This window comes from Grampus griseus, assembly GCF_964374135.1.
Source record: "Grampus griseus genome assembly, chromosome: 12".
Taxonomy (NCBI): Eukaryota; Metazoa; Chordata; class Mammalia; order Artiodactyla; family Delphinidae; genus Grampus; species Grampus griseus.
In genome coordinates, this window is record NC_139006.1 from 44,333,777 (window position 1) to 44,352,999 (window position 19,223).

Consider the following 19,223-nt stretch of genomic DNA (forward strand, 5'->3'; position numbering starts at 1 on the left):
TCCCTAGTGTAAACAAGCCTTCTTCCAAATAGCCCTATCAGTAAATGAAATATTTACCACACTGATAAATTTGCCACAAAATTTGCTGACCAAGAATGTTTTTAATGTTGAGAACTTCATTTCACAAGGCATTTATTTCATATCCTTTGTCAAGGTTTACATACAACAGAGGCCTTTAAAAAGCTTACTAGGTTCTTAAAAAAAAAAAAACAAAGCTTACTAGGCCTGTTTTCTAATGACGTTTTTTAAGTTTTTCTTTTAAAAAAAATCAATATAAGTATAAGATCTCTTAGTTGATTGTTTTTCTTTGAAAAATATAAATCAAGCTCCTGAAGCGCTAGAAAATGAAGACATTACTTTAAACTCTGCTTTTAACGCTGACTCTGCATCTTTAAATCGTTACTTTGTTTTCAAGGTGGGGGGTGACTGTTACTAAACGGGTGACCTTGAGCCTTCTCAGCTTACCAAAGGCAGATGACAGTGCCACTCTGCTGAGATTCTTGTAAAGACTGTAATGCATGGGAAGCATTTGACTTGGGACCTGGTACATTGGAAAGTACACCATATATATTTATAGAATTGGTAAAGACATGAAGCTACTGTGGGAGGATTACAGGCTCTAGAATGAAAGTCCCTGGGTACAAAATCATTTGCTACTCGTCATGTGACCTTGGGAGGCCTTTACTCAATATGTCCAAGATTCAGTGTCCTTATCTACAGAAGAGGGTTAACAAGATGACCTGGCTCCCAGGGTTGCTGCACGATTCAATAAGATGGTGGCTATAAAGAGCTTAGCACAGCACCTAGCCATTCGTCCTCTTATTATTTCTACCGTATTAATTTCATTTAGCAGGGGCAGCAGATGTGCCCAAAGAATTCTGGAAAACTAGAAATTCTCACTCTACAAGGATTTTTTAAATTAGATTTTGTTTTTTATTCACCAAGTTAGCACGAGTATTTGATGCCCGCCTGTGTCCACATGTACAAGGAGGTTCAAAGCAGTCATGGGAAGGTGGACTTGATATGTATATGATACTGTCTTGTCAAGCAAAGGTCAAATGATGCCATGCCATGCTGTACGAAGCTTTGAAATCATCTGAACGAGGAAAGCAGTGAGGGAAGTTGGTTGCCATGTGACACATGCATATATGAGAACACTGAACCCATTAGCGTAATACAGACACATTTTGTGTAATGCTTGTTTCAACAAAACCTCATCATCCATGACACTGAATTAACACTCTAACTCCAATTCTAATGACTTTTTAGTTTTCTGGTGTGGCTTAAAACTACTTTGCCTTTATGAGAGATGTATTGTAAGAAAGGCTTAACTAGTTTCATATTTTGCATGTTATAACTAACATGATAGAATTTAAATCGTCTGTGAAAGAGGCCCTTTTTTAAATTCCAAGCTTGAGAAACGCTGTTTTTAGGGAATGCATTGCTTAGTTCATCAGATCTCTCACAAAATTATACCCACACATCTTTGCCAATCTCTGACAGGTGAAAAAGCAAAGAGCTGTGAAAATTAAATGAGATGATGCATGAGAAGTACTCTATACGGTACCTATCTCCTGTTCTTAATAAAGTTTTGTCATTATCATTACCATCATTATCGTAATCATCAGTCATCATTATCTATAGACGTATCTATTCATCTTTCACTTTAAGAAGGAAACCTAGGTGCTATTTGTATTAAGTAGCCAAATTGGCCATAAATGTTCATTTTATGTTTCCTATTTAGATAGTTACTGTTTTCTGGTACATTGGCCACACTGTTGTTCTAAGTATGTTCAAACTGGGAAAAACCAACAACTGAGTAACAACATTTTATTCTGCTTGTGAAAAGCAGAAGTCATAATCTTGGAATAAATACTAAATGAATAAATTACATCAGAGATTTCAGAATCCAAATTGACTAAAATGTAAATTTATAAAGGAAGATGTTATCAAACTAGAAATTAAAACAAGATTGATATGTGCTCTAGTAAAGGAAATCACCAGTACAAGGACATTCAAAAATTCCTGCTTCTGTTACACTAAAGCCTTCTAACAGAGTAATGTCCGAAAACCCAGAAAGACCATCATCTTTTAACTTCCTCTAAAAATCAACAGAAAAAAATTAAAAGAAATTGCAAACATCTATTGTGTTTTAAAAGAAAAGGAACAGTGGTTATCACTAACATTTATTCTCCTATAAAGTGGAAGCTTTGTAAAATTCTAGATGCTAAATCAAATCTGTGGCCATTGCAAGGGAGGCACTACTTGGTTATCAAGTTCAAAACTGATTAGGTTCTGTTCAGAGAACACAAAGTTGGATGTAAGCTTTGTACCAGGAGACATCCACGCCATGGCATATATACTTAACTACTTGCAAAATGTCCTTGCATACAGAACACATTACATTCCTTTTGCATTTCCACTTGACATGAAAACACAGTTTTCAAAAGATCTTGGAATGTGCTTTGCAAGACCTACTCTGTGCCCCAGAATCCTCCAGATTAACTCAAAGCATTCTCCAGGGCTGAAAGAACTTTCCAGGTCATCTTAAGCTCCCTGTCTTGGGCAAACACTAAACTTATTCAATTCGTACAAGGAAAGTAGTGATGTTCACATATAAATGAGATGGAGAATTATTAATGAATTTCTTGATTCACTAATGTCTTGATAAAAAAAGGAGTGGGCTTCCCTGGTGGCACAGTGGTTAAGAATCCGCCTGCCAGTGCAGGGGACAAGGGTTCAAGCCCTGGACAGGGAAGTTCCCACATGCCGCAGAGCAACGAAGCCCGTGCGCCACAACTACAGAGCCTGCGCTCTAGAGCCTGCAAGCCACAACTACTGAAGCCCGCGTGCCTAGAGCCCGTGCTCTGCAACAAGAAAAGCCACCGCAATGAGAAGCCCGCGCACCGCAACGAAGTGTAACCCCCGCTCGCCGCAACTAGAGAAAGCCTGCACACAGCAAGGAAGACCCAAAGCAGCCAAAAATAAATAAATAAAATAAATACATAAATTAAAAAGAAAAAAGAGGAGAATCTATATTTCAGCAACAGGACAGGTAGAGTGTTGAGGAAGAACTTAAGGAAAGGTAGGTTGAGGTGGTAGGGGCAATCGCTGGTGACTAACTGGGAAACTGGGGTAAGGGAGTGGAATGATGTTATCTCCAACATCAGAACCAAGTGCTTCCTGATCTTACCAGCCTGCCTCACCTCCTGAGCCTCCCCTTCCTCACATCTAATACCCAAGCTACACTAAATTCTCCCTTCCAGTACAGTAAGTCCCCTACATATGAATGAGTTCCATTCTGAGAGCATGTTCATTAAGTCCAATTTGTTCGTATGTCCAACAAAGTTAGCCCTAGGTACCCAACTAACACAATCGGCTATATAGTACTGTACTGTAATAGGTTTATAATACTCTTTGCACAAATAATACATAAAAAACAAACACAAAAAATAAAGAAAATATTTTTAATCTTACAGTACAGTACCTTGAAAAGTACAGTAGTACAATACAACAGCTAGAGCTTCTTAGCAGTACCGGCTACGTCACCGCTGCTCTTACACTTGCTTCCAGATATCCTGGGCTTGAAATAAAGACACTGTACTATTGTACTCTATACAGTACTGTACAGTAAAGTACACAAAAGCCAGCCACTTGTAGAGGATGCACACACGTGACAATGTACGCCAGACACGTGAACTAACTCACGTGGTTGGACTTGCGAATGCACGTTCACATCTTTGAAAGTTCTCAACTTGAAGGTTCGCATGTAGGGGACTTACTGTACTGTGTTCTTTCAAGCACTCGTGAATTTGCACATGGAGTCTTTCTGCCTGAAATACCTTTCTCCAGCAGAAAAACTCCTACTTATCTTTCCAGACTCTAGGAAAACATTTCCACACATCCACAGCTTTCTGTGCCTTTTCCCCAGCAGTCTCATCCCTGTCTTTTATGCCTCCAAAGCCCACTGCTCACTCTTCCATTGTGAGCGTGCTTATTTCACACAGGGCTGAGCAACCCTAAGTTGCTCAGTTATCTGGGATAACTTAGAATGGGAATTTCCTCTGGACACTCATAACATCAGTCTGCCACATACGAATCAAGAGAGTAGAGCCCACCTTGAACTGTAATTGTTTACCTGGTTTTACTAGTGGACTTTCAGTTCCTCAAGCCTATAAGAACATTTCTTATTTATCTTTGCATCTAGCAACATGTTAAGTGCTCAACAAATATTTGCTAAATAAATAATGAAAATAATCTAACATTTAGCTATTTAAATTAAGATTCCTTCTTACACAGAATTTTCAACTTTTAGGTTGTGTGTTTTTTTCAGTAGACACTTGGCTTAATTTCTCAAAGTAAAGCTCTGTAGTTAAAAAGTAATTCATCTCCTCTCCTCCTCCATAGGTGGGGATGAGCCATATTTCTCGTCCACTGAATATATTATAAAAACCCTTGTTCTCTAATCATTCTTTCTACTCCTTTCTTTAATTTCTCCATTAATTCTTAAAATACGGCAACCTAGCAAGAAAATAAATATTATTTACAAGAGAGGCATAGTGAAAGGTTTACATTATTTCCAATCTTGTGTGGGTCCTGTCTGTATACAATCAAATACATATTCAGCTGTATTTGGGTCTCTCCAATTATTTGCTGTTCTATAGCTCTGTGCTTTCCCTTGATGCAAATTATCCTGCTTTTTTAGAGATCATGGCTTTAAATTCCCTAATCCCAATGAATATTTTTCCTTTGTAGGATCAATTTACTTAAAAAAAAGGATGCTCTGGTCAATGGTTTAAAGTGGTAAAGATTCCCAATTCCAGTTCTGTTATCAGGTCAGAGGCAACATGACACATACTTGAGAAGGGGAGAGCTCTGTCAACAGGACACTGTCCTCAAAACCACAGCCCTACATTGTTAGAGCAAGGCCCTATGACCGAGACTTTAACTCTAGCAGATACAGTGGGTAACCTTTATAAAACGTGAATTATTTTTTCCAGAGAAAATGTGTCATATGATCGTACAAACTTAACTGATTTTTAAAAACTGGCCCGTTATTTTCTACATTAAAAAAAAAATAAAATTTTAGCAAAGGGAAACATGAGGTCAGAAAAACATCTTCCTACATCTAACATGTAAACTGAAATTCTCTAGAATGAATTTACCCAGAGTCTGATTCAGGGACCCTGAGGAGTTTTCAGTGACTAATGACAGATTCCTCAGGGCTGATATTCAAAAGAGAAAGAATATTCTGGTAATTAATTTACCAGGAAGTGGAGAAAAGACAAGGCCTGAAGGCAAAGAAAAAAAACACAAAAAGACAGCTGCTGTAAGGCCAAAGAGAAATTAGCCATGAATATTGAAGGTCACTACCTGAAATCTAACACAAGCCCAGAGGCCTTTCAGGGATATTCTAAAAACCATGAATAACACCAGAATCTAACACCAGAATACAGAAATCTCTGTTTTCATTTCCTATTTAATAAGGCAACTTGAAATAGCCCATTCCTATTCAAAAAGAAATTAAAATTCCACAGAAATTACACTAAGACACAAGTTTACAATGCAAACTGGTTGATTTTTGCTGTAAAGATGCCTCACTTTCTAAATTTTGAAGTTGTCAGACAATACCGCATAAATTTAATAATCTTTAATAGGTCTTTCAAAAATTAACAGCACAAGACAACAAAGGAAAAGGAAGTACTTTAAAAAAAAATCTGACACCTTTGATTATCAAAGAATGGGGAAACAAATTACCACAAGTTTTAATACAGTTTAAAAAGTTATTTTGTTCGTATAATACTTATGGCTCATTTGTGAAATCATGCTCATGCTAACTTTTAACCCAATGACCAACCTCATTTAAGTATTATACAGTAAATTGAGAAAGATGCATTTCTCCTGCACACTGTCAACTAAGATACCTGAGCACCTAAGATATTCCACACCTTGTAATAAATACCAAGAAAGATATTTAACGATAATCAAAAGGGTCCTGGCTCGTATGTAAATCATTTTTCCAGTAATGCAGATTTCCTATAAGCTCAGCAGCCATGAACTCCTGGAAAGCACCGCTGAGCCTACCTCAGGGCCTTTTTTAAGCATTCCTTCCACTTTGAATGTCTTCTTATCCCAAAGTAGCTTTGTGATCAAGGGTAAGTGACTAAGCTCTGAGACTTGGGCTCCTGGTTGAGAAAAGGCTGTTATGAGGCTTACCATCCACAAAGGGCCTAGCAGGGCCTCTTATAGACCATTGGAGTCACTTACACTTGCCCTCATCATTCTAGATCCAGTCCTAGATGCTGTTTGTCCATCTAGGTCAGGATAATCTCTCCTTTCCTGGATTCCTTTAACTCTAACAATTTACATTTAATTGCTTTTAAATTATTTACTCAAATTAGTAATTCTCCCCAGGTGTATTTTATTCCATTAGGACAGGTCCCTTTTATATCCTGAAGTACTTCATAAAGCACTAGTCAAGATAAATATTCACTGAAGCCCAGAGTGGAGAAATTTAAAATATGTTTTAGGCAAACAGCTTATACCTAGATATTAAAATTAACTTTTAGGGAATGTTTTAAAATTACAAGGAATCCCTCACAAACGGGCTATTTTTAAAGTTTTTTATAAACCAGCTGTAATATTTTATCTTCTAAGGTGTTTTTTGCAAGTTGCAGTATTATAAGTCTTACTTCTTAGACCATCCTACAGAAGTAATTTACTCTCTATTATATGAGTAAAGCACAACATTAATTGTATTATTTCACCTATCATGTGTAACAATGCTTCCTGGATGGTTCATAAGACTTTGCTGAATAATGATTACGTCGCATCTGCAAAATTAATTATTTTCTACGCTACAAGCTTCAGTCCATGTCAGCATGGTTTAAACGGTTAGCTTAGTCGCTGTGGAACCTCACACATAATTTAACATTAAGGTAATGAAATATATGTGAATAATGTTTGCCAAAGGTGAAACATTTTAGAGCAGGGTATTTCATTTGATTAAAATGCACAGCATATGCAGGTCAGAAAGCGAGAGGTTCATATTTTCTTCATTGCCATCTCTTAAACAGTACCTTTTTCTGTAACGGCTCCTCACATAACATATTCAAGTTCAAAATTAAGTTTATAGTTTGGTAAGAAAAATCTTGCTGTGAACTATTTGCAAGCTTATTGTAACCAAATGGCTGATCCAAGTATTTTCTACCTGTTACTATAAGGAACACAGCTACCTCAGGGTTTTTTTTTTTTTTTTAAGTTTTAAAAATGGCAACCAATCCTTTTAGGCTTGGTTACATTTCTTCTCTGGAGACTTCTTCATAACCTAAGTCGATTCGAACTAGCCACAGTGGATCAAATTCCTATGAAGTATCTTTGTCACATTAAAGATTTTAAGAGGCACCCCCATCTAGAAATTAATTTCTTTTTTTTCCTACAAACTGTTCAAAGATTCACAAAGCAATTCCTATCATTTCATTAATCCTATTTTACATTAGATTATGAAATGGGTGCATTACACATGTTGTCTTATGACCACACAGCTGTTCCTTAAATGATTGCTTTCTTAATCGTACTTCAGCTTTCGTTTCTTGAATCTAATGCAAACACACGTTAAATTTTTTTTCATTATTTAGGACTCAAGGAAAAAGAACAGGAAAAATACTGTCAGTACCCACAGGCGAGAGTGAGAGTCTTCTCTGAAGGGGAGGATTTCAGCACTGGCGGAGGACTGGTCTGAATCACCTCAAAGGTTCTTTCCCACAGGTTCTTTCCCACTCTGGTCTATGACCACAGGAGTAGGGTTTGTTCTTCTTCACACTGGACTAAACTAAAATGCACTATAAACACTTCGGAGCAGCCTAAAAGCAAGTAACAATTTATGCCAACCCAAGCAGAAAAGAATGCTGATATGAAATTTCCTGCCCATGAACTTCCTAGGGGAGAAGTCCTAGAAAAGATGTGTGCTCTCGTTGATCTGTTTGTAAAGCCATTCCTTCAGTTAGCTCCTGGAGACATAGAGAGTATAATTAAGTAACTACAGATAACATCCCCCAAGAAACTCATTTTCAACATCAGGACAAAGCCTACAGCAGTATCTTGCCTAAATCTTTTTTTTTGCCGTACTCGGGCCTCTCACTGTTGTGGCCTCTTCCATTGTGGAGCACAGGCTCCGGTCGCACAGGCTCAGCGGCCATGGCTCACGGGCCCAGCCGCTCCGCGGCATGTGGGATCTTCCCGGACCGGGGCACGAACCCGTGTCCCCTGCATCGGCAGGTGGGCTCTCAACCACTGCACCACCAGGGAAGCCCTCTTGCCTAAATCTTATATTTTATCATCCCTGTCCACCTCTCCCTGAGGTGGTAATGAATAGACAAATAGTCAAAAGTCAGGAGACACATAGAAGACTAAGAATTTGAAAAGAAAGGGCTTTGATCCAACAGAAACCTGGGTAATCTATAGTTTAAGCACAAGCACTGTTGTGCCAGGAAAAAAAAATGTGGATCACATTTACCCAAGTAGAAAACAGCAAGAAAAAAAACAACTGTTGTAAAACTCTTTCAAACACAACTGAAAGAATCATGAATTATTAAGAGCTGGAAAAGACCTTAAAGATCATTTTATGGCAGAGGAAATTAAGACCCCAAAGATAAGTGACTCACTCAAGGTTACGAAGCTGGTTAGTTGCTGAACAAGAACCAGAACCCAGATTGCCTTATTTTCAGGCCTAGGTTTACTCACAAAGTCCCCAGCCCCCTGAAGCTTGATTTCAATATGTTCTCTCATTCCTCAAAGGTATGACAAATTTAAGGCCGACTGAAAATATACATACACACACTATAGTCAAATGAATTAAAACCATGATTTTCCTTAAGGCAAACGGAAACAGGCACAGATATTACAACGTCAGGGTAGGCAATAATCACTGTCCTAAATTCAGTGTTTGGAGAACACATTAGGTTGGTTCTATGACCAACTCCTCAAACTCACATTTTTACATGGGGGTGAGAAGGTACATATTTTGGTTTAGTTAGCTCCCCAGCTGCCTTGCAGAGTACAGCAGAGAGCAATTTTGCAGAATTTAGAGAGCTGTCTCCAGCTGGGTTCACATACAATCTGCAGCCTGTCCTGGGTAGCCAGTAAACAAATCAGCCATGAAGACTTTTGTCTGACAAATTCAAATTACCGAATACCAACGGTACATGACTCAGGGCTGGCAGCTAGCATAAATGAATCCTATTTATTTAACTCTCTGTATACCTCTTAGTCTCTGAGTTTTTACAAATATCAAAGGCAGTACCCACAGTTTCTTTGTTGCCTGAAAACTAGCAGGCAATATTGAAGACAGAATTCAACCCCTTACTCAGAATTCTAAGAACATCAATGGGGTGGATTCAGCCAGAGTCACTGAGATCAAACACACCAGAGAAAGGACTTTTATGTTCCCTCCTTTGTTGTTTCTTCATTATTTTGCTTTCCTGGAAGACTCAAGAGTACCAAATGATGACAGGAAGAATCACCAACACTTCAGGGCTTGCTTTTTGTGTCTTCATCTGTGGTCAAGCATCTGAGAAATGGCCAGAGAATCTCCCCGTTTACCTGGTTTCTCCAAGCTACTATCAACACATTTCATAGAGAAGGAAGGGTACTGAGAAGCCATGGCATGTGCACGCATGCACGCGCACACAAACACATGCACACGCACACACACAGACATCACGGTCCACATATCTAAGCCCCAGGCCACCCTTACTAGGTTACTGATCAGCTAAATGATTGTTCCATTTTGGCCTGATCTTTCAACCTCATCCGCCCAGCAAAACTTGAAAACTGGGATCGATATAGCAAAGCACCATCTCACCCAGATGCAGGAAGCTGAGAGTTTCTGGAAAAAAATCTTGCAGCTCTGCATCTCCTCCAATGCACGCCTTGAGTCCTAATTGGGTAACTAGTAGGCATGAAGTTTTTGATAACACTTTTTTCTCCCCCTCCTTCAGGGACCATACTGAACCTTCACTAGACTCCCACCCAACCAACGGGTGACTTTACCTCCTACTCTCCTGGGAAGATGGAGGCCACCAGCCATGGTCAAAGTTCAATTCCCCACTCTTCTACCTATAAAGTTATCAGCATTCACACCCATTCCCAACTCCAGGATTACAGTTGGAAGTTCTCTTCCTATTGGTGACTAGCCTTCCAACTTTGTCCTTGACCCTGATTTCACCTAGAGACGTAGGTCACCCCCCCCTTCCTTTTTTCAACTACTCTTTTTACACTTTCCTGTATGCAGGCCATAAGCTTGTTCCAAAATGACCATTTTTCTCTCCAGGCTAATCACTACACTTTTCAGGCTCTACTTGGCAGTCCCTTTCTTCCGTGCCGCCCACCTCCCACCACAACGCATGCAAATGGACAGACACATGCACCCTACAACTCAAGCATACTGAGAAAAGGAACTGTGCTGCCCGGCAATCACAGCATGGCCTCTACTTGTTTCACCCTGCTTCTCTGAACAGGCTTGATTTTCCATCTCAGGTGCCTCAATTTCCCACCCGCCCCTTGAATCTTAATACCCTGGGGGCATCATTCCCAAGTCCTGGCTCTTCTCACTCATCCTGAATGATTCCATCCACTACAGTATGCTATCAACAACCAGCTCCCTCCTGGGGACTCCTAGATCTGGACCTATTTGCTTGGACTTAACCGCCATGTTCAGAAAACCATGTTCAGTGAGGTACTTGGCATTGACTGACATTACCATGTTCATGGGCATCTTGATCTGAGGGAACTTTCTTCCAAGTGTGGTCCTGTACTCGCTATCCTTGGGTCACAGTAATCCTTGAATCCCTCCTGCATAACACTGTGTTTGGGACTTAATATGTACTTAATGTGCTGAATGAATGAACTAATTACTTCTAACATTATAACTTCCTATAAAATTAGCATTAGAGTCATGTGAACTCATAGCATGATAGTCAACAGTGTAGGACACAGGATATAAACTCCTACTGCGCCCATCTTCTCAAAGGGGAATGAAAATATTATCCACCAGGAAGCATGTTTACCACTGTATTATAAACTTGTTTTAGAAACTAATGACATTTAGTGACCAGACCATAGGACCTTTGAGACCCTGTTAATTTCTGCCCAACACAAGGGCAACTTTCTAGTAGGCAGAAACAGTGAGGCTAAATTTGCTCTGGAACAACCTGGTTTGCCATTGAGAAGTTGATGCAATTAAGAACGTGTTTATACATTTCTAAAGAAAGGATTAATGGGGTTACTATTTTCTTAGCCTAATGAAGTGGCTTTTCAGTTCCAAAATTACCCTACAGTCCTTTCCAACAGCAGAATTTTGTACTTCTCCAGTTATTGTTAAGCTTAAACAATTTCTCTCCTTCTGTTTAACTCCTTAAGTCTCCTGGTCAAACTTTGCTAATTTCCTTGATTTATTAAGACTTCATTGTTTTTAAGTTAAAAGGTCCATTTACTTATCATTCAATCACGGTTGAGGCCTTTCATTTCCCACTGAGAACAGACTGTGTACACAACAAAAATCTTAAGAGTGGAATGAGGAATGGATAAGAAGAGCAAATTTCCTGGGTCAGCCTCACATCCTGTCAAAATCAGGACCCTATGAGCTCTGTGGGAGCATTGACCGTGGCTCTCAATAGTATATGAATCTGGACAATTACAAATGTATGTTTTTGCTTTTTGCTCATACACAAGCCCTACTAGGGGCTCGCCTCAAGTTGAATGGCTCCTGTGTTCAGTCTGGGTTTCCCAGACCATGCCCTCATCTCATTAGAATTTCTGTATCCTCTGGTCTTGCAGAGTTCCCTTTACCTTCTTTTGTATCAGACAAAAGATGGTAATTTACGTCTAATTAACGGAACTGAGTCATAATGAGTTCTCTTCTCTTAGACAGCATTTGAATGTCCAAAATAAACAGCGAGATTGGGCTTTTTAGACTCCCTCCAGCTTAAGGTTTTCTAACACAATACTCTTATTCAGGCCTTCTACTTTGCATACAGTCAGAGGGCTGGAGGTTATCCACATTGTGAAATTCTTTCGCTAGCCATGCCCTGAGTGATTTCATGGCATGCAGGCCGATTTCATATTTTCTGCTGAGCAGCTCTGTTGAAACAGTCAAGCTTACGATTGCATTCTTTTTATGCCCCTTCCTTATACTCTGAAATGCTAGCTTTTGCCTGTTGATGAATTTGATAGCATTCTTTATGAGATCAATTTCCTTGCGAAAGATACAAAAGACAGGATGAAAGAGAAGTTTGAGGCAAAGCACACAAAGGGCTGTGCATCTGTTGTGAAGAGAAGCGCAGGGAAGCATAAAGTGTTTCTCCCCATGCCATGAGGAGAGACAAAGATGGAATGGTGTAAACACAACGAGCCTGCCTGAAGAAAGCAGAGCACATGTTCTAACAGAAACAGTAATCGGGTTCAAGGACTAAAAGCATCTTCTTGCTGTCTCACATGCCAGGGTATTTTATACCACCCTCTATACATGCCTGCATGCCAACACAAACAAGCCACACACTCATGCCCTCCTGCAATGACACCATTTGGACACAGTGAGTTTGTACTCCTGGGACTGTCTTCATCCAATCTTTTTACTACATTCGGTTAAAAAGTAAAAAAATAAAAAATAAATAAAATAACAATCTTTCTTTCTTTCTATACCTCAAATACCTCAATACCCAAATATATACTCCTTGGATATAATATTGTTATATTTTGAAAAGTGTGGCAAGGCCACTTAGCTGTCATCATCTCCTGCTGAAATACATATTTTTCCACTGCTCCAGTCGTAAAAACAGCAAGAAAACAGAACAAAAAATAATGCTGACCAGACTTCTACCATGGGAGCCCTGGGACAGGGAAATTATAGCTGCGGTACAATACAAGGACAGGGAAATCCAGGCTAGTGGTTTGTATTGTTTGTCTCCTCATTATTTTTCCCCCTCAGAGGGGCTGGAATGTAAAATTTACAAACACAAGCTCCTCAGTGGACATGCTTAGTTTGTCAAAATGAAAAGATGACTCTTTGGTAACTAGGCTCCTTAGTGAAAATGTTAAACCAGACAGTAAGTCAGAGAAAATGAAATACTACCTTGATCAATTAGGCTTAATGGATGAGAAGCAACTAAGTTATATGGCTAAATTGACAAAAATAGGTTAAAGAAAAAAGAGACTTTCACATCAAATTAAAGTATAATTCTTTTCTTTTTTATGGGGTGGGGGGTGTAGACTGGTACTCAAAAAGTGAATTGCTTTTTTTTTTTTTGGGGGGGGGGTGTGCACGGGCCTCTCACTGTTGTGGCCTCTTCCGTTGTGGAGCACAGGCTCCGGACGCACAGGCTCAGCGGTCATGGCTCATGGGCCCAGCCGCTCCGCGGCATGTGGGATCTTCCCGGACCGGGGCACGAACCCGTGTCCCCTGCATCGGCAGGCGGACTCTCAACCACTGCGCCACCAGGGAAGCCCGTGAATTGCATTTTTGAGTATATAAGCAAAAATCGCTCTGGGCACTTTTAAGCAACTGCCCTTACCCAGTGAGACTGAAAATCTAGTATCAGAAATAAGACATGTGAACCCTGAACATACAAATGGGTTTGAAAGTTAATTTACAGGTCTGACTCTTGATTTATTTCAAACTAAATTGGGAATCATAGGGATGTCTCCAAAATAGCTCAGAGAATCCTTTCTAACCTAGAATCCTTTCTAAAATAGTGAATTACCAGCACAAGGAACCTCATGTACTTGAATGCACGCAGACCCTGACAGTGATGGGGCAGGAAATGTCCTTTCTGGGTGTAGGTCTGTCCTAGAGGGGTCTAGTGAGCTGGGTACCTCCTAAAGCAGCAGATAGAGACAGTAAAGCTCCCAGCTCTAGCAGTGTCCCCAGTGGTAGGGAAGGGTTCCTAGGGGATTGAGGGAGGTTTCCATGGCAGCCACCTTCCCAGCAAGTCAAGTGTTTCTAAACTGGGGGCTCTCTGTACATACCAAAAGATAACAAGGATACAAAACAGTGTAAGTGCGAACCGAGTGGAAGCAGAGCCTGCGTAGTGTGAGAGAAAGCAAGAGGTTTATGCTGGGTGTCAGGTAAAGACTACAGTGCAAATTCAAAGGGAAACCAAAGCTGACTTAAAGAAAATTATTATACAGACTATTACACTTAAGTATAATTTATAATAGCGATTCTAAAAGAGCTTTATAAACAAATAAAAAACTACTTAGTTTTATTCATTATTATTTATGTGGCTTAGTTTTATTCATTTCTTCTTTCTCATAACTGAATATACATTGAATAGAAAAGAGAAAGAAGAAGAGTTTGACAACAGATTAGAAGGATGTTCCCTTTACTTGCAGTAGAAACAAACCTCCTAAAAACCTAAATGCCAAACAAACTTCTCTGACTCTAAGCCAGATAAGGACACCATGAACTGATAACTTTCTGGAAGAAAGATTTTAGGACTTCAAATAAAGGAGTCAGAAACCACATAATAATTACCACGGAAAAATCAAACAATAATATTCAGTCACCACTTAGAAAGAATAACCAGTTGCACACATTTCTTCACATTATAATTATATACATCACAATTATTCTCATTGTCAACAGCATTTCCTAAAATGTGAGAAAAAGTTTAAATGGTCGTACCTCTCTGTATACAAGAATATCTGTTTTTTCACAGTCTTCTTCCTAAAAAGCCTATAAATTGATGGTCTGTAAAGAGAGTCATGCTTCAATTATTTAATTATTATTTAATAAAGTTAATTATTTAAAAATTTTAAATAATGTAAAACAATTTCCACTGCAATTTCTTTCAGGCCCAATAATCTTTCTAAAGCAAATGGTTATATCTAATTTATCAATTTCCTATTTGGTTATATCTATAACTGTTTTTTAAAAGAAAAATTGGGGGAAGTAAGGTTAGCTGAAACCAGGTCTTTTTCCGAGAGATACAGTCAGCAACAAATATTTTTTTGTCACATACCACCTAACAGTGTATGACAGGTGCCAGGAACACTGGCAGGACACAAGACAGAGCCCCATGCCGGTCCCACTGGAGCTGTCCACACTTCGGATCCGTGTTTGGCAGACAGAGACCCTTCAAACCCACTGTAAATTGTGTTTTTATAAACTTTTTGATTTTATCCTTTTAGTAAATCTTTGAGGTTTCAGTGATGAGAAACTAAAGTGTAGATAGCAACTTTCAAAAAATTATTGGCTGCCACAGCTATAAGGGTCTTAGAGATCAATGAGGCTGTTCCTTTCCTTTTGGAATGTAAGTTCTAATGTTTAATTTATAAACAAAAGTACACAAAACACAGAACTGACTTCCTCCCACATATTGGTAATGTTCTTTTTAGCGTCTGTGGACTAAGATAATGATAATGAAAGAACTATTTTGAATTCAATATGCTTTTAAACGGATGCATATTGCAATTATCTCAATCGCATCTAAATTCATTTGAAGAATAGTGGCAAACGTGTGGTATTAATATGGATTTGTGTATTGGGCAATGATTCTGAGGTCCCTAAAAGGAAAGAGCCCAAATCTCATCCACCTCCCTCATGTCACCACCGAAGGACAACTGAGGGCCAGAGATGATGGAACCATCTTGCCAAGGTCACACTCCCGTGAGCAGGATAGTTAACTTGACAACACTGAGGTCTACTAGCTTCCACCCAGGTAAAGATCTATAAACCCTGCTCCGGTGCTACCCACAATCTTCCTTCCAAAGAGGACATTTCTCCTTTACCTTTCCAGAATTCAGAAGTCAACACTGTGTATATATCCTACTGCATTTCAGTACACTCTTGGAAATGCTCTACAAGATTTTCTCCTTCCAATCTTATGGTAGATAAGAATGTAACGAAACCTAAAATATAACTTCAGGGCAAAAGACAAATTTTCTCTTACTGTACTGTAGAATGTTGCATCTATCATGGCCTAAAATCACCCAGAAGCCAGTATAATATTTCTAATGCAACTTTCTGGATTGGGGAAGAAAAGAAAAGTCTTTTTATTCCTTTTCACTCTGCCTACAACTAGAACATTGAGATAATAGAGATTAAGCCTTAAATTTCTACATCCAATAGTGGTAGAACCACAAGAGGACTGAAAAAGCATTTGTCTCCACAATCTAATACCCAATATGTTAGTCCTTTGGGCAGTTTACATTGATTTTGCATTTAATTGCATAGGTCGACTATCCCGTATTTTCCAGGATAAAGCTGTAAAAATGATAGAATCTAGATATACTCTGATATGAAGCCACAAGAAGAAAGTAAACTTAAGAGTACTGATTTCTGTAATACCTACATGATTGCAAAAAGGTTGCTTTCGTTTTTGTTTTCCCTACTAGAAATCAACAATTAGGGATCATAAACCAAATTGAGAGCAGAGGTGATAAAATTGTACTTTCTTCCCTTTCCCTCTTTTTTCTCCCTTTATTCTTCAATTACCTTGAGAAAATGGCAAATGAAAAATGCCCGCTGGCACTGAGCTGCCTTTCACCTACTCTGTAACCAAGTGGGTTTAATTCCCTCTAGTTCAGTTAGCCAGAGACTTTGTCTTTCAGTCTGTCTGGCATATATTTCACAATTCTTTCAGTGTGTTTTTGTAAATTGGGGAAGAAAAAAACAACTTATTAATTTAAACCATCAAAGAAGATAAAATAATATTGTGATGGGAATGGAGCAATTAATCCTAATGATTAACGCAAATTCTTTTTCGAAGTATATGTTTCCTGAAGCTTCACAGAAAAAGATACTTTAAAGACAACCTACTGATCAGCGCCCTGAAGGAGCTGCCATTGGAAAATTAACAAAATACTGATGGTTTTAGGACACTCTCAAAGGGGCTGTGAGGAAGGGACATTGTTTCCAAAGGAAAATGATAGATTTATTTTTGTCAGTTGATTAACTGAGCTTGAAACACGACCCCCTGTATTAGTTCGCTAGGGCTGCCTAGAGAAGTACCACAGACTTCGTGGCTAACAACAGACATTTATTTTCTCACAATTCTGGAGGCTGGAAGTCTGAGATCAAGGTGCAGGCAGGGTTGATTTCCATTGAGGCCTCTCTGCCTGGCTTATGGATGCCCGTCTTCTCCCTGTGTCTTTACGTGGTCTTCCCTCTGGGTATGTCTGTATCCTGATCTCCTCTTGTAAGGACTCAGGTCACATCGGATTAGGGCTCACCCTGATGACCTCATTTTGACTCGATGACCTTATTTTGCTTTAATTACCTCTGGAAAGACCTTCTCTCCAAATACAGTCATTTTTAGAGGTACTGTAGGTTCAATATATGAATTTGGAGGGGGACAAATTCAGCCTGTAACATCCCCACTAACCAAAACTTAACCCTCTTCATTTCTGTCTAATCTTCTCAGCCCAGCATTGTTTATCTCCAAGGCCAAGGAAAGAAGACTGTGGAAAAGTCAGGAAAATCACTGACCATGATGCCAAACCAACAACGGTCAGTGCTAGTCGTGGTCTAACCTTAGCCTTTTTATAACTGAAGAAATGATAACTTTTTGTGTATAAATTTGGAATGGTTATGATCAAACCAACATAAATAAGTTAGAGGAAGAGTTAGACACACAAATTTTATTTGTTAGCGCTCAGAAGCCCAAGGGGAGGCATTCAATCCAATTGTCAAAATTCTTTCAACAGCCCTAAATCAAGAAATAGGAATAAAATATTGATCAGAGGAGAAAAAAACAAAACAAAACAAAAAGCAAAAAGCATGAAAATTGTAAAAGCCTTACAAAAACTAAGCAGCTGAAAATCCTAATACAGAAATATTATTTTTGTCAGAGACCATATCTTTAAGGAAACCACAGCTAGGCAAAATCTATAGCCAGGTGGCATGAAATCACACTTCTAGTATTTATTTCTAATTTTATTTACATTCCATAGAATGCATGAAATTATACGAGAAGGACAGAATCACAGAAATCTTCACATCTTTCCCCTCATTTTAACAGTAAAGGATGAGGTCCATCAAAAAGAAATTTTCTCGACAACCAAGTGGAATCATTCAATGTTCAAGCCGAGGCCACTGCCCTACATCTAAGTTACATCTCTTTCCAAAGACAACCAATGAATCTGAATACTTTTCATACTGTTGAACAAATCACAAATGTAGGTAACACTGAACTGTCACCTCTGTTATTCTGAAGGACTTGTTCAAAAAGATAGTGACAACAGAGTTGTTTGCCTTTTCATAAGTCACCTCTTTCACCTTTGAAAATACTGTTGATGATGTTATAAATCCCATTTTCCAGAAAAAAATACACAAACATACAAAATTTGGCATTTCAGAAAAATCAAATACTACCCTAAAAAGTACTCAAGAAGTAAAACTTCTGACATGGATCAGAAACAAAGCCCAAGTTAGAAGATTTTAACTGGAGTTTTTTGCCCCTGAGCCCATTTTTTTTTTTTTTTTTTTTTTTTTTGCGGTACGTGGGCCTCTCACTGCTGTGGCCTCTCCCGTTGCGGAGCACAGGCTCTGGACGCGCAGGCTCAGCGACCATGGCTCACAGGCCCAGCCGCTCCGCGGCACGTGGGATCTTCCCGGACCGGGGCAAGAACCCGTGTCCCTTGCATCGGCAGGCGGACTCTCAACCACTGCGCCACCAGGGAAGCCCCCTGAGCCCTTATCTTAACTGAGAGTTTCCATGTAATAAAGTAATAAGGTGGGAGTTCTAAGTTTTTGGAACTCAGTAAAGAGATACTATAGAGTTTCAAAGGTTTCTTTCTGCCCTTTACTCCATTCTAATCCCATATGGAGGCCACTGTTAGCTGTGTCTGGTGTGATTAAGAAAAATATGTCTTTATCTTTTAAAGTCTAAGCAAAGTAAAAAAAGAAAAAACAAAAAAGACAAAACAAAACATTCGATTGTTCTCGAAAACAAAAAAGCACTTGACAAAGTTCAGACAAAACACTGTGAAAAACACTAATACTGCCAGCCGGTTGCATGACTAATACAATTTCCTTGACATAGCCTATTTCATTCTTTTACATATTATAGAGAATATGGAAAAACGAAAACTCAAAACCCAGTAGTAATTTGTTCATGTCCTTGTCACAAAGAGAACTATAACTAAAGTCCCAAAACTTCAATCCCACTTTTTAAAAAGCAGACAGCATACACAGGAAGCATTTTTGGAGGAACACATAGGATGGT